Below are 14,497 nucleotides of genomic sequence, written 5' to 3'. Positions count from 1 at the left end.
AAAACCTTCTCGATATCTTAGCGTCACCTTTGACCAGCAGATCACATATTTGTTGCCCAACTGTAGCGACATCAGATGCTTTATTTTCAATAAACACTCAAAATGTCGTCATTAATTTTTGACCCGTCGGAAACAAAAGCGTTCTTGAATTCAAGAAAAAAAAAAAGGAAGTCAACAACATCCTCATGGAAAATGTGTTCCTCTTGCGAAAGGGAAGAAAATAAATGGAGAGGCAAATGAAGTGCTGATTAGGTGGGCCTTTCAAAAAAAAAAAATAAATAAAAATCAACCATCAATGACCTGAAACAAACGTCTTAATTATTGAGACGAAACCACAAAACGACGCGACACAAAAGAGAAAGTGTCGTCGGGCAAAAGAGGCTGTCTGCGGAACTTTGTCGGCGGAATGTACAAAGATGTCATTTTTCCAGAATTATTGCTTCCGTGTCGCAGCGGCAGATGCGTGTCTGGAAGAATGAAGAGCGAAAAGCTCACGAGGCCATCACTGCTACGTTTGGCCTGCGACTTACGACGCACTCGCGCGAATTTCGGAAGCACGTTTCCTCACGTCTGCTCGCTGATGCGTCCGTGTCGTCAAGCAGAACATTTTTCAGGCTTCTAAAACGATTCACTGATTTCACGACTCTGTGATCGGTGTCCAAGATGGCCGTTTTGATGTGCCGACAGGCTTGGTTGAATATTGGCCAGCTAAATATTTTGGAAGCTCTTCAGGGCCGCGCGTCTTGGAAAAGGCCGCCAACGGGCTAACCTTATTTATTAAATTTTTTTTTGCCCCCCCTTCCCACATGCACATCCGCAAAGCGTGAATATACTTGCAAGCTATTTGCCGGAAATAGCAAATCTCCTACGCCGCACATGGTGAGTGCACCCACAGGCTTGTGTGTGTGACTGGCAACTCTTCCCGTTTGAAGATAACTCGCCATGCTTCCACTACACCTCACTTGTTCCGCCCGGACATCGGAATCAATTTCCCCCCTCGGTAGATCCCGCTCCCAGCTTCAGATCCCTCTGCTGCCAGACGGCCCAGCTGTCCATCATGTGGTCGCTTTTAACATTCCGGACGCAAATTGGATCGGCGTCGTGCGGAGACAGTCGGCTTCATTTACATTAGTCGCTGCAAACGGAAGCCTGCGATAAGAAGCGGTGGTACCGTGTGCTTCTGCATGATCATATCCCGTTCTGTAGGTCGGGATTACATGGCGGATTTCCATAAATATCGAACCGCGTGAGGGCATCTTTATCGACAGAGAAGAGAAGCTAACGAAAAGTGAAGGTCACCGAGCCAAACATCAAGATGCCAAAGTGCATTTGAGTGACGGCTGAACAATTCTTTCCCAAAAAGAATTTCAACACGCGCGAGGTAACTCACACAACATCTAAACGCAGAAACATAATGAAAACATTTGCATCGTTAAAAGAACAAAACAAAATGAAAAATGTACATTAACGACATTTAAGCACATTTACAACGGAAAGGAATCAAAAGTTGCTTTCCGAAATGACTAAAAGACCAAAGAGTGAAATTGATTTAAAATAATTAACCACGGAATGGGGACGTCGTTTTCAATACATTTAGACTTGGGCTGACTTCACCTCCATTGGCAACTTATTATTTGCCTGCAGCACAACAACTAAAATGCCGCTGCACCGTGTTTACTTTGAATATTCAGTTAACTTTTCCTTCCAAGTCTTTCGGACTGGACTAGTACGTTGGGATGTCTTTGTTGTGGTCAGAACCCGAGCGGCAGCGTTCCGAAGATCGTTCCGATTGCAAACAGAAGCGTTTACGATGACGACTTGTTTAGTGCTCGTTTGAAGGCGACAAAATGTTACAAATGGATGGGTTGATGTCTCATCAGCAAGGAAAGGCGCAATCCATATTAATTAATCCGTTTGGAGGCTTGTCCAAGTTGCGCACGGGCCCAAATGAATTCCAAACGGCAATGTCGCAACAGGAGGAGTTTTATGCCCAACATGCCTCAAATGAAGCGTTGATTTCATTCAAGTCGTATTTCACATCTGTTGTTCATGCTGCAATTGAGAGTCCCGTCTCGTGCCAGCAATCCATCAGCGTGCCCGCTAAATTCCAATTTACGGCGTCAAGAAAATATTGTCCCGGACAGACAAATACTTTCGTTGGGTCCTCTCTCTTTGAGTGTATGATATCATTATTCATTGGCCACAAAGCGGCAACTTCATTATTTTGGCATTAGAAATGACGCTGAAAGATATTAAGACAGACAACCACTCCGTCACAAAACATTTGCCGCCGCCTAATTATTTTGAAGACGCTTTGAATAGCGCTTCAGCATCACGCCAGCATTTAAATGAACACATCCCGACACTTATTTCGCTCCAAGCAAGTGCCAGACCATCTTCCCACACAATTACTCACTTTCTCCCCCCCCCAAAAAATGTTCAAAGAATCGCGTGGCAGAAACTTCAAATGCAGTCAACAAGAAGAGAAAGTGGCAAACCATGGCGAGTTCACTCAAGGGTTGCTTTCCCTGCAAGCGCCAGCGCTGACTCAATGAACGGATGAGTTCAAGGCCAACGGACGAACAAATCGGACCGATAGCAAAGCGGCTCTTGACACCCCATCGTGAGCCCACGATGACATCTCGCTCGACATTTCGAGACGCTCGACACCTTGTCCACCGCTTCGACCGGACATGCACTTGAGCCTGCTCGGCAAGTTCAACCGTAAACGGCAAATAAATCCGCCGGCAGCTCGCGGCGGTTTCTTCAAAACCAAAAAAATCTACCTTGAGACCGTCGCTCACTCGCGGCTCCTGAAAACTCGCGAATGTTCTGAAAGCAGCAGATGGCGAGAGCAGGCAGTCTGCCATGAAAACCGGGACTGATGCTCATATTTTGAGCTTCCGTTGACTTGGACCGCTCATAAATCTCTCGCAGCGTTTGCCATTCGGTTGTCGAGGCCACGGCTTTCTGCACGTCGGCCGCGTCGTGCGCCATTTTGTAAGCCGGTGATCAACATAGATTTGAGTGAGTCACACGTTGAACCGCGGTTGAAGAAAAAAACATTAAAAGACTCAAAGACACATTTCAGATACTGTTTTCCAAACATTGTGCCAAAAATGTTGAATTGATCTCATAATGGTTTGAAAATAGCAAAAAAATGAAGAAATAAATTGGATTAATTCTCACGGACGGAGCGAGAACGTTTTCTGTGGAGTTGCCATGGTGACACGACGACTCACCAAGGGATGGCCAAAAGATGACGATGACCGAGAAGTTTATCTTAGCATCCACAGTCAAGTCTCCTCCGACCTCATTCGTGGCGGCGGCGATCGATCGGTCGGGATTGGCGCCGTCTTCCCCGAAATCCCCCCCCCCTTCCAAAACCACCAACGGGATGCAGTCGTTTGTTTATTTTTTATTTTTTTGCAAAGCCAACCATCCAGTCGCAGCCTTGAACATTTCCAACCGCGGCCGCAGAGAGCAGCTTTTATCGTTTTGTTGACAAGCCGCTCCTAATTCAAGTCGCTTGACAAGAACTAATCGTAGGTGCCGCCTCCTCACAACGGATATTGCTGATGCCGATGATAAAGCTGCTCCAGTCGCACACAGCCTAGTTTCACCTTCTCCCAAACATGCCCCCCTCTGTCTTTTGCATCCCGCCTGTGACATCGTTCACGCGTTCGCTGTGTTGGCCGTCAACTCCACTGCGGCTTTGCGCCACACTTTTTTGTTCCAGTTCCTCAAAAGCTCAGCCGACGTGCAGGCTTGGGCCCAGGGGAGGGCCGCTGACCCGAAGCGGCTCGGGAGTTTCATGCGCCGTTAGCTCAGCTGCGGGCTCTCTGGTTGATTCCCGCCAATCCTGCGCCGAGTCCACGAGTGAACAACCGTGACATCACTCCTGAGTGAGAATGCGACGTCGAACCGCTGACGGCGAGTTTTGATCAGATGCAAAAACCCCAAAAATAAAAGGTCGGGCCCAAGACGGAGCCACGCCACCTCTTGGGGCAGCCGAGTGGATGACGTGAGCAGGGACGTCCGTGGCATTCCCGCCATGTGTGCGCCACTCTGCTGTCAGCTTACATTTTAGCCCAGAGCAAGACAAGCTTTGGAACGTAATTATCTCTGCTTTATCGCCTTTGCGATGGCGAAGGTCCGCCCTCTTTTATGCTTTGTCGCGTTCCATCTCCAGCTTGACTGCAACTCGTTTCGCCGCGTCTTTTATGGTGACTCCGAAATGGCGCACGACTTCCACAAAGCTCATTGAGTACGAGCCCGCAGGTCCAACTTTGTGTATCTCGAAGCACGCCAAAGCGTGATTCATCTCTTGAGACGGCTTCAATCTGCAGTCTCCTTCAAGCTTTTACTTCAGCTCCAAATTAACATTGAGCTACTTAGCACTCCGACCTTTGCGGCGTTGCGCCGATCCAAGCAACGACCGGCCGGGCACGATCATCTCATTATGCCAGCTTTTGAATTATTAATGGCTCATTACAGTCGGCCATTTTCCTGCATTGGTTCTGTCAGCGCAAACGGGTGGAACAGTCAGGTCACCGTCTGCACCGGCAAAAAAAATGTAAATAAAATTGCCTTATCTATATCCTGTCTGCCAAATGAAAAAAAAATGACAGGCAATAAAAGCTGACTGCCGCCGTAATCCGAGCCGGATCTTGACCCCTAACGTCCTCGTGAATTGGCCCGCGGACACGCGCTAAGTTTCAAAAAGCATCATCGGAGCTCTGGCGGAGACTGAAAGTCATTCCAACAAGCCTCCAAGGATTTGCAGACGCAAAGTGATGATGTGGCCGTGCCGCCTCACAATTTCTTGTTTGTATTGCATTGCTAATTCAATCTTATTTAAATGTACTCGGGTAATTAAGTCCCGCAGTCCTAACAGACAATGATTGCATTATGCAAACTTGAAACTTGAATGGATGCCGGCTTATTAATTGACGATGCAACCCATGTAACGTGACGTGCAAGCGAGAGAGAGCAAAGTCTGAAGAGGCTCGCTGATGATCTCGCTCAAGAAATGAGGGGGTGGGCTCCGAGGCGGCAAAGTGCGATCAATAATCAAACTGCAAAATGAATTGGACGGGAGCGAGAAGTTCTCATCGAAAGGGAAAAGAAATTGGATATGAAAGATGACCTGCCATAAAATTCGATATCCCACAATGCCATCTGTCAGAGAGCGGTCAGGGAATAATGACGGCGGCTAATGAAAGTTGAGCTGGCGTTTGGCGGCGCCGACGCAGCTTCTTGCTGACGCAGCGGGCCTTCCTTCATGCAATAACCCAGCCGGATGTCCAAAGGAAAAACGAGCCGCGACCATTCAAAGGAGCTCAGTCGAGTCACACGGCGGCGTCGGAGCCTCTCAAGAGCTAATGGACTCCAAAGTTCCCTCTGGGGGCGCTGACTTCCCATCACGCAGGTTGCACTTGATGCCGTTTCGCTGAAGGCCAATGTCAGGACTGGAGCCCGGGTTGTTTTTAGGGAAGGCAAATTTATTTCTGTAGCGCATTTCATTCGGGAGGCAACTTTTGTGCTTCGCAAAACCCCGAAAAGCATTTCCAAACACAAAAGCAATTTGGGCCGACTTGACTTCTGTTGCCGTCTTATTTCATGCGCGTGCAGCATAACAGCTAAATGCCGCTTCACCACGTTTGCTTTGAAACCGCGCCTTCACGAATTGCAAAGCTTTACTGGATTTCGATTCAATTAGCATTTCTTTAATATATTCAGGACCGAAACCTTTTCAATGATTTTTTTTTTTTTTCAAACCAGTCGCAGAATCTTGAAAATCTTTTCTTCAGCTGATTAGCAGCGCATTCTGACGCTCTTTTTAGAAGGAGTCCACTCAGAAGTCCAAAATAGTTTTTTTCACAAACATTTCCATTCTCCCAATGGACTCGTCCAAGCTCGCCATGGCTCATTTCTCTCCGCCTCCAAACCGCATCAAATCCACATGATGGCCCCCTTCCTAAGTTTGGTCGCATACTTAAAAGTTCCTGAATAAAATAGCCAACTTGATGAGCGGGCCAACCCCTGTGCACCGTCGATGATGAACGCCGACTGCGCCGTGATTTCGTATGCGCTCCTTCCACAAGACGAGCACTCTTCAAAAGGTCAATCAGTCAACTTCTCCCCGTTTCTGCCGGCTCTATTAACAGAGCAAGTCGAGGCATAAATATCAACGGCAAGCTTTCATTCTTCAAATGATCTGTCAATAAATATTCAACGCCTTCATTAGAGGAGTGTTTGCCCTAATCTGATTGGTTGCCGGCGTTGTGGACGCGAGGCAACAGCACGGCGGGGCTTTAAAGTCTTTTCAAAGCAGCGTATGTAAAGTTAATGGCCTCTTAAATAAACTGTCAATCGCGGCAACGCCAAGCTTGTTTTGCTACCCACCCGAGTGCACAAATCTTTTTTTTTTTTCTTCTTTTCTTCACGCCGTAAAGTCTGTTCCCGCTCTCCACGAGGCCACACATCACAATTGTCAAACCGCCGACTTCATAATTGATCCCATTTGATCGTGTCAATTTCCATTTCAATCTGCGCGTTCAAGTCGGCCAAACGCGAGAAGCAGCGTGGAGGCGGCACCGCGATTGGACCGCGCGCATGCAAGGTGACGAATGTCAAGAGGCTGCCGCGTCTCGCCACAAGCTCGCACTCGCTTGTTGGGCCGTCGCCGTAAATCCTGGCAAGCTGTTTACTTCGGGCCAAAAGGTGAATTAGCTATATTGCATCGGCAGCTTTTCACCAGGAACTCTGGAAGCGCAATTAAAGCCAGATGGGAAAAAAATAACAGGAAGGCTATCCGTGAGGCTACAGAAATTCATTGAAGGCGACTGCGTTGTCGTTGAATTCCGCCAGTGTGCCGCTCCTGACACGACAAACGTGTCATCTTCCGGGCCAAACGTCCTGACGGGTGCTGGCACTTCATTTTGATCCCGCCAGGAACATGCCGTGAGCTTTTTCTTTTTTCTTTTTCTAACTTAGTCTAAAAGCAGCTTTATTGTTAAATATTCATGGCGGCCTTTTCTTCCAGGCGGGGCAGCGTTGCGTAAGCGCAAAAAGTTAACGCGTCTTGTCCGCCACATGCGGAAGCGGAGATTGCGGCGTTTGCTTACATCGGGGCGGCGGATTCTTTCGAGACTTGCCAGAAGAGTTGTGTAACCGCCGAGGGGGAAGTCGCATCCCTTTTTCCAAGTTGACGGCTCCGTTTCTTGAAAGGCAGAACCGCCGCGTCCTTGAGAATAACCTGCTTGTCTTCCGGAGGAGCTTCTTTTAATTGACAAAAGCACCATCAAAGGCAACTTCACAGATGGGACTAAGTCGAAATTATATTTTAATTAAGAGGGATGTAAGGATTCCTTGCTTCCCGGTGGACCGCCTTTGGATTTCACTCTGAGGTTATTGCGCAAGACGGTGCTGCCCAAAAAAAAAAAAAAGTTTTTTTCTTTTTCGGAATAGAAGTGAAAGCAAATTGAATGCTTTTATCCTCAGACAATGGATTCTGCAAACATGACAAAACAAAGATAAGGTACACATTGGCGGAGAGGCAAATTCCCTCCGTTTGCTTAAGCATGAAAAATGAGATGCCGCGTGAGAATGAATAGCCATGAAATGCTAATTGTTGCTGTTTGGCATTGCAGCTTTTTTGCCCAGACACAAAATAAATTTGGGCTTTTCAAGGGCGGAAGCAAAAAAACGGGAATTCCCAGATAAGCAGAGGCTGTTATTCATCGTTTATGAGTCGTTCACACGTCACGGACGGCATGTATGCCGGGACGTGTGTGGAGAATAATCGAGCAAGTTGAGGAATAGAACTCGCATCTGTCGTTTATTCTGACAACAGGTTAGCAATAAACGGCAACTCATTTTTGCTCTTGCATGCCTCGGCCTATAAATGGCAGTCCGAGTGATGAGTCTCGCGCCACTTTTTGGTCTGATAGGCCAGAAGCGACCCGCCCCCCCCCTCGGCTGCCCGACCGCCAAGCATCTGTGTGTGTGCGCATTCCATCGAAATGGCAGCTGCAATGGCCTGCAAGTGATTGGATTAGATCTCCCCGAGGAGCGACGGGAGACGCGAAGAAGAAGGACCGAGCGAGAGCAAAAGCCGTCCTTAATTTGGGACAACAAGATTCATACACGGGTGACTTTCGATGCAGCTGCAGATGCAAAGTGTCGTTTGCAAAAAAAAAAAAAAAAATCATCTGGCCAAGCCGCTAACCTTGAAAGTTGGCAACAAAAGCAAAGGCGAGTTTTATGATTCAAGACATGACACGGGAAGCAAACAGTGAGTCACAATCAATCATCTTTGCCAAGGAGATTTGTTTCTCAGCTGTTTGCATTTTGCTTTCCTATTTTTTTGGCCTTCATTTTGAGACTCTGACTTTGTCGTGTGTAATGAGCATTCCTCAATCTCAGGCGTGACTGGATTGGGACGATATGGACGGAACATTTGCCTGTCGGTCAGTGGAGAAGAGCCACGGTGAGCTTGCAAGCCGGTTGCGACCAGCACTCGGCATCTTCACCGCATCCAGCCCACCCAAGCACACGTCTAATTGCCCCCGCCCAACCCCCCAGGCTCTGATATTTTTCCAAACAGCGTCCGATCGAGCTCGCCCCGACACAAGCGTTGCTTAATAATAAAAAAAAACAAAAAAAAAAACCCCAAAGGACATAATTGGCTATGCGAAACTCTGGCAGGACGTTCTGAAGGGAAGCGTGGAGCCTGATTGCCTTCATCACCGTTAAAGCTCTTCATTAATCTCCATCCACGAGGTCAAGGAGGTGCCCGCTGCAAGACAAATGAATTTAAGCTCCGCCGTCAAGAAATGAACAATGTGTGACGACGACCAGGGTGGCTCACAGATTTGCGGGAGGGGGCTGTTATTTTCGGAACGTTGAATCGGTGGATATGGATATAAACGAGATTCACATATATGAATCAATGACGATATAAGTGTGTGTGCAGCTGCGTCCTACTGAGCTGTGGAATATTTTGCAAATATTGCGTATAGCAGCAGTTGTCGGTTTTTTTGGGGGGGGTTGAGGGAGGCATGTGGACGAGTCTGCCATGTTGCAGAGAAAGAGGTCAAGGGAGGAAGAACATCCACAGCGGCCCGCCGGCTGAGATGAGATGCTGCGGGCGCTCGATTCCTCAGCACCTCCTTTCTCGGCAACATGCGCGGCATAAAATCAGATCACAGCTGCTCACAGGCTGGCTCCCCTCCTCGCAAAAATGATTTTGTTGCCGCCGGAATTCTGTCAAGAGTTGGCGATAAAAGCACACTGGCTCATTTGGTGGAGCACCTCAAGAGCTGCTATAGTTTCATGTTTAATGCTGCCGGCATGTACGGGAGCAGGTATTACGCGCGGACGAGTTGAGCCGGCTTGAACTGACAGCTTTCCTTGTACCGAGCGGTCACAGCGGCAGGCTCGCAGCCACGAGGAGCTCGCACTTGAAGCAAAAAGCCCGCCGGAGCGCTGACCTCATTCACGTCTCTGGAGCTTGGCGGCAAGTTGGCATCGGGACGGAAATGGCTGGTGAAAAAAAGTCATCTCTAACTGAAGAAAACTTCAAAGCGTGAACACGGAGCGCGCTATTTTCATGACCGGCGTAAATTTTGCAGGCCGGCGGATCTGCAAGAGGAAGAGCTGCGATGTAGTGGGTGTGGTCACGGTCGACTTCAAACACGGTTATTCATCAAGTGGCTGGTTTCATCTCCTTTAAATGTGCCGTATGAAAGTCTTGACACAACAGAGCACGATTGATCTTGGCTTTTTTTAAAAAATATTCTGTGAAAATTGCGCCCGGGTTTAAGTGAACGTCAACCCGTCGTTGTCGCGAACCTCGTTTGTCTCGGAGCCATCCGACACTCGCGCCCCAAAAATTGCCTCTGCCAAGCCTGAGCCGGAAGTCATGTATTGATTTGCGTATTTTGTGTTTGTTTGTTTGGTCGTCAGGCCGTTGGCAGGATTAAGCTTTTGATGATGTTGCCGTCCCGCCGAAAGCAGGAAGTCGCCTGCAAAACAAACACTTTCCTCTTTTGTAAACAGTTTGGCCTTGGCGGAGGCCTTTACTCCACCGCTTGCTTTTCTAGCCGAGCCGCATACGTGAGCACGCCTTGTTCGTACTTTGTTGACGGAGGCCAACATTGTGGAACGCTCAATAATGGAGGTGAGAAAGTGGTCAAGGTCAGCGTGATGAAGGCCTTCCCTCGCGCAAATCAATGGGGGGATTGCGTTTGCCTCTTGGCTTCACATGTAAACGGTAGAGGACAGGACAGGACGGCACAGGACAACTGGAATGAGTTGAAGGAAAGTTTTTGTTTTGGTTTTCCCCAAGAACATCCTGTATTGATGTTAAAGAGAAATTAAAATTATTCTTTTTTTTTGGTGCTGCAACTGTGATACGGGGCTCCAAAAAAAAATTGTATTCCATGCAGGCCTGTTTGGGTTTTCGGTTGAGGCGACAATTCATTTGTTTGGAATATTCGCTAAAAGTTGAAAAGAGCTCTCATTGCACCTGTCGCACGGAGCAGACTTGTTTTAGTGCGCCGGCGGGACGCGTTAATGTGACACCTCAAAGTGCAACTTAGCTCTCACGCCGCCTCCGTTGCCCGGCGGTGGATTCCGAACACCAGCGGCGGAATGACAGTCAACGGCGAGGCTGACTCAGCGCTCGCGCCCATCTCAACAACTGCGCTTGACATCGCAGCGTGTGCGCTCGCCCTCTCCAGCTCACCTCCAGTTGATTGCTTAATGAGGCAAATGGCTTCTGCTGCGGGACGGAATCAAACACGCCGCTTTGCATTCGCCGCGCATCTCGGGCAACCGCTGCCGATGTGCAGCCAAGCGCTGAGGAAACCCAAGGCGTTGCGCAACACGGCAGCGAGAGGATGACAACAAACCGCGAGGGAACTTGACACCTTTGCGCTGTCGCGTGTCATGAAAGATGCATGACGTCGTGCCACACCAAAAAATGGAAATTCTCAGACGTGTCCACCTTGTGCAGAATTTTCCAATCGTTCAAAATATAAAATCGCAAAGTTGTCGTGGCTACGCATCATAACTTTCATCTTCTCCATCCTTTGAAAAAAAAAACCTTTCCTGCATACTAAAAAATGCTGTGTTGGTTTCCTGAGACACGGATTTGGTGCAGATTGGGCTAATTTTACCCAAAATTGGGTTCTTTTCACCCGGCAGATTGGGTTGAAAATTGGTGAGCGATTTCACCAATTTGGGTTACTTTTGACCCAGCACTCGTAAGCGTGCGAAGCACCTTTTGTGTCTCTGCGTCTTTTTCACACGGTTGGCTTTGGGCGCAGCTCAATTGCTCAATTCTGATAACGGAAAAGTCCGAGCCAGCCGTGGCAGAAAATCGAATTCTTCGAGACAATGAGGTCCATTTGTGGCATTAAGCCGGATGAAAGGCCCGTATTTAGCCGCGGAGTGCCATCTTCCCGTTTGGCATTGTTCACGGGCAAAAACAAAAGCTTATCTAAAAGAAAGAAAATGATGAAAAGACGGTTTAATAGCCAGTTGAACGAGCGACGTTTCACGGAACGCGCTCTGTCCATCCCGCGAATATTATTCCGTTGATTCTCCGTCGTGCAGAAATGCTAATTGACAGCCCCAAAAAACAAGGATGCACTTGACTTAGTCCGTCTATTCATTCGGCATCAAATCCATGTTCAAATGACGTCTCATTAAATTTGCAAACATTGCGGAAAATGGAGCAGACCTCCATCGAGCTCGGCAAAACCGTTACAAATTGGACCTGGGAGTTGCAGTATGCTCACACGATTTCTTTTTTTTTTTTTTTAGAACAGTATTCATCTGTACTTTGCCTGCTTTTTTAAGCTTGTTTTCAAGGTCGCGCGATGTTTGTTTTTGGTGACATTCCGCTTTCGTCTTTCCTACGGCCTGAGCTCGTGAGGACGTCTCGGCGGCAATGAAATATTTGAATGCTGAGATGCGCACGAGGCCCCGCTGGCCCATTTTGTGTGGCGCCGGTTTATTCGTTGTCCAACGTGCGGCGAGATGACGGCGAGGAGGAGCCAACACGTTCTGATGATTTGTGTGTTTTTGTCGTGGCAAACAGTAGGAAAGAATCACACTTTAATTGGCATTGATTAGAGCATTAGGCTGTGCATTGTTGCGGGATTATTTCATTAGGCAGCATAATAACGTTCGGAATGAAACGGAGAGGAGAATGGAGTATGGCATTTGCTCGCCGACACGCACGCACAATCGCACGGTCGCCTGGGTCTCTTTGCTCGCTCCGTTTGCTTTGGCAACAATCCAGGCAGCGACAAGAACTCCAGGAAGTTTGCCGTCTTTCCTGACAAATGGACTTTTATTCCATTTCTTTCTAATCCGATGTCAACTTTTCATGCCAGTGATTGATGTCATGTTGGTCCCTTCGATGACTGCGGCCGAGCGCCCGACGGACTTGCGAGCATTTTTATTTTTCCGCCTATTGTTCCGATTGCTCGCAGATGAAATGCCTTTCTTCTTTACAACAATGGAAATAGATCATTTCAAAAGCCAATCTCCGAGGTAAACTCGAGCGTTTTTTTTTTTTCTTTTTACTCTCTTTGAAAATGGGAGCACATTTATGGAAGTTGTTCTTAAGAGGAAGTGGCTCGTCGCGTAGGACAATCTTTTTTTGTCCCTTGTGACCCGCTCGAATCTCTCCTTGGAGCCCATCTTGGGCTGTCGTCGAGGTTCTTGGATGCCACGTCTGCCTTGTCTGACATCCTGGTTTTTTTTTTTTTTCAAAAAGGAGTCATCTCCAACATCTTTGGATCTTTGAACGCGTGGTTCAAGAAGGCCGCCTGCTCACGAACGCGTGGACCTTCCGGCTGCACCTCATTGAATCGATTTTAAAAATCCAAATTCAACTTCCCGCACCGACGGACTTTGGGATCCAGCGCCGCCTCCTCGCCGGAGATAATTATCCACGCTGCTCTCTGATGATGCATTTGCATAATCATGGCCAGCGAGGACTCACAAAGGCGCATGATGAGACAACAGATTAACAAGCGGCGTTGCGGGGAGCCACTCAAGACAAAATAGTTGACAGTCGATGTTGACGTGCGACGCTGAGTGCAGAGCAAACGCTTTGGGGACGCATTTTGCAGATTGCCCGTTGGCTCCTAAGTCATTGTTTGCCTTCTTTGAGCGACATGGAAAGAGCACGAGTGCAAAGCAGCGGCAGCCTGCAGGGCGCCTGACACACTGCGAGTCACCGTGCTACAAATGAGCACACTCACACGGCTAAGTGGTGCACCCCGGGACGATACGACGCCGCGCGCACAAACACGGCCCCTCGGTCTTGTTTTGTCACGTCACGTCCGTGGTCCCTTGGCCACTTTATTTTCCCATCTGAGCACGGAACGCGGAACAACCCAATCTTTGACGGAATTTTGCAAAAAAATGTATTGATTTATTTATTTATTTTGTACAAAACAACCCAAATTTTTGGTTCAACATTTGGCCCAACCAAAAGGTTGGCGGGTCTTTTTTCTAACCCAATTTGGGTTATTTTTGACCGAGCTGTTTTCTTGAGTTTTGCACGCCGTATTGTTTCCATTCGTGTCACATCATCGTTCTGTAACGCAGCCCCACGTGTGCACGCGTGTATTTGTCAGTGTTGCTAGCGTTGACTGTCGTACTTGCATCATGTGCCACCCGCCGCGCTCACTCGTGTTGTTCATGAATGCGAAATCAGGTTCAGCCCACGTGGGGAGGATGCAACAGTCGTCCTCATCAAGACAAACACGCGTCCGTCCGTGCGGGAGGTGCGCCGGCTTCCTCCGATGGCGTTCCCGCAGTCCAAAATGTCCACCGACCAATTGTTGTGCTTCGGCTGCATGAATAATTTGATGAAAAGTTTCTCTTCAATCTTTGGAACGCTCCTCGCTGGCCATGAATGCATAAAGCAGGTTAACCCGGACGTTTGGTCTCCATGTCACGTCAAAAGATAGTCTGACTCTGATTTATTGATTTATCCAGTCCCGGTAGCCTCAAAATCGACTCAATGTGACCGTACGTCGACGTAGAAAAAAAAAATTCAAGTTGATGAATCCGAGACGGATTTGACCTGAAAGACAATTTTCTTGACCTCATTTAGTCCTGACTTCTGACCTCTCTTCTTCTCTGAAGCAGAAACCCGATCTCGGGCCACTCGGAGTGAGGCGACCGCTCGTTGTTGTCTGGAATCGTTTGCACTCAAACTCCCCCAAATGAAAATCCGCTTCGCTTTGCTTCATGTCCATTTAATGAGATGACAGAAGCTGGAAAGCGAGCATCTCAATTCCTGTATTTGGGGAGATGAAAACAATCTCCTGACACGCCTCGGGGAAGGATGCGAAATTAAACAGCGCGGGTGCCAGTCCGACGCCGCGTCTCGACTCGACTTTGAAGACTTGTACACCGGAGTCATTCATTATCCGCATGAGTCATCGTCATCATGAATCTCCGT

Source organism: Idiotropiscis lumnitzeri, chromosome 2 (assembly GCF_059441095.1).
Source record: "Idiotropiscis lumnitzeri isolate Australia: NSW breed Sydney's pygmy pipehorse chromosome 2, RoL_Ilum_1.0, whole genome shotgun sequence".
NCBI lineage: Eukaryota > Metazoa > Chordata > Actinopteri > Syngnathiformes > Syngnathidae > Idiotropiscis > Idiotropiscis lumnitzeri.
The sequence above is the reverse complement of the archived record's forward strand: the minus strand, read 5'-3'. Positions refer to the sequence as shown.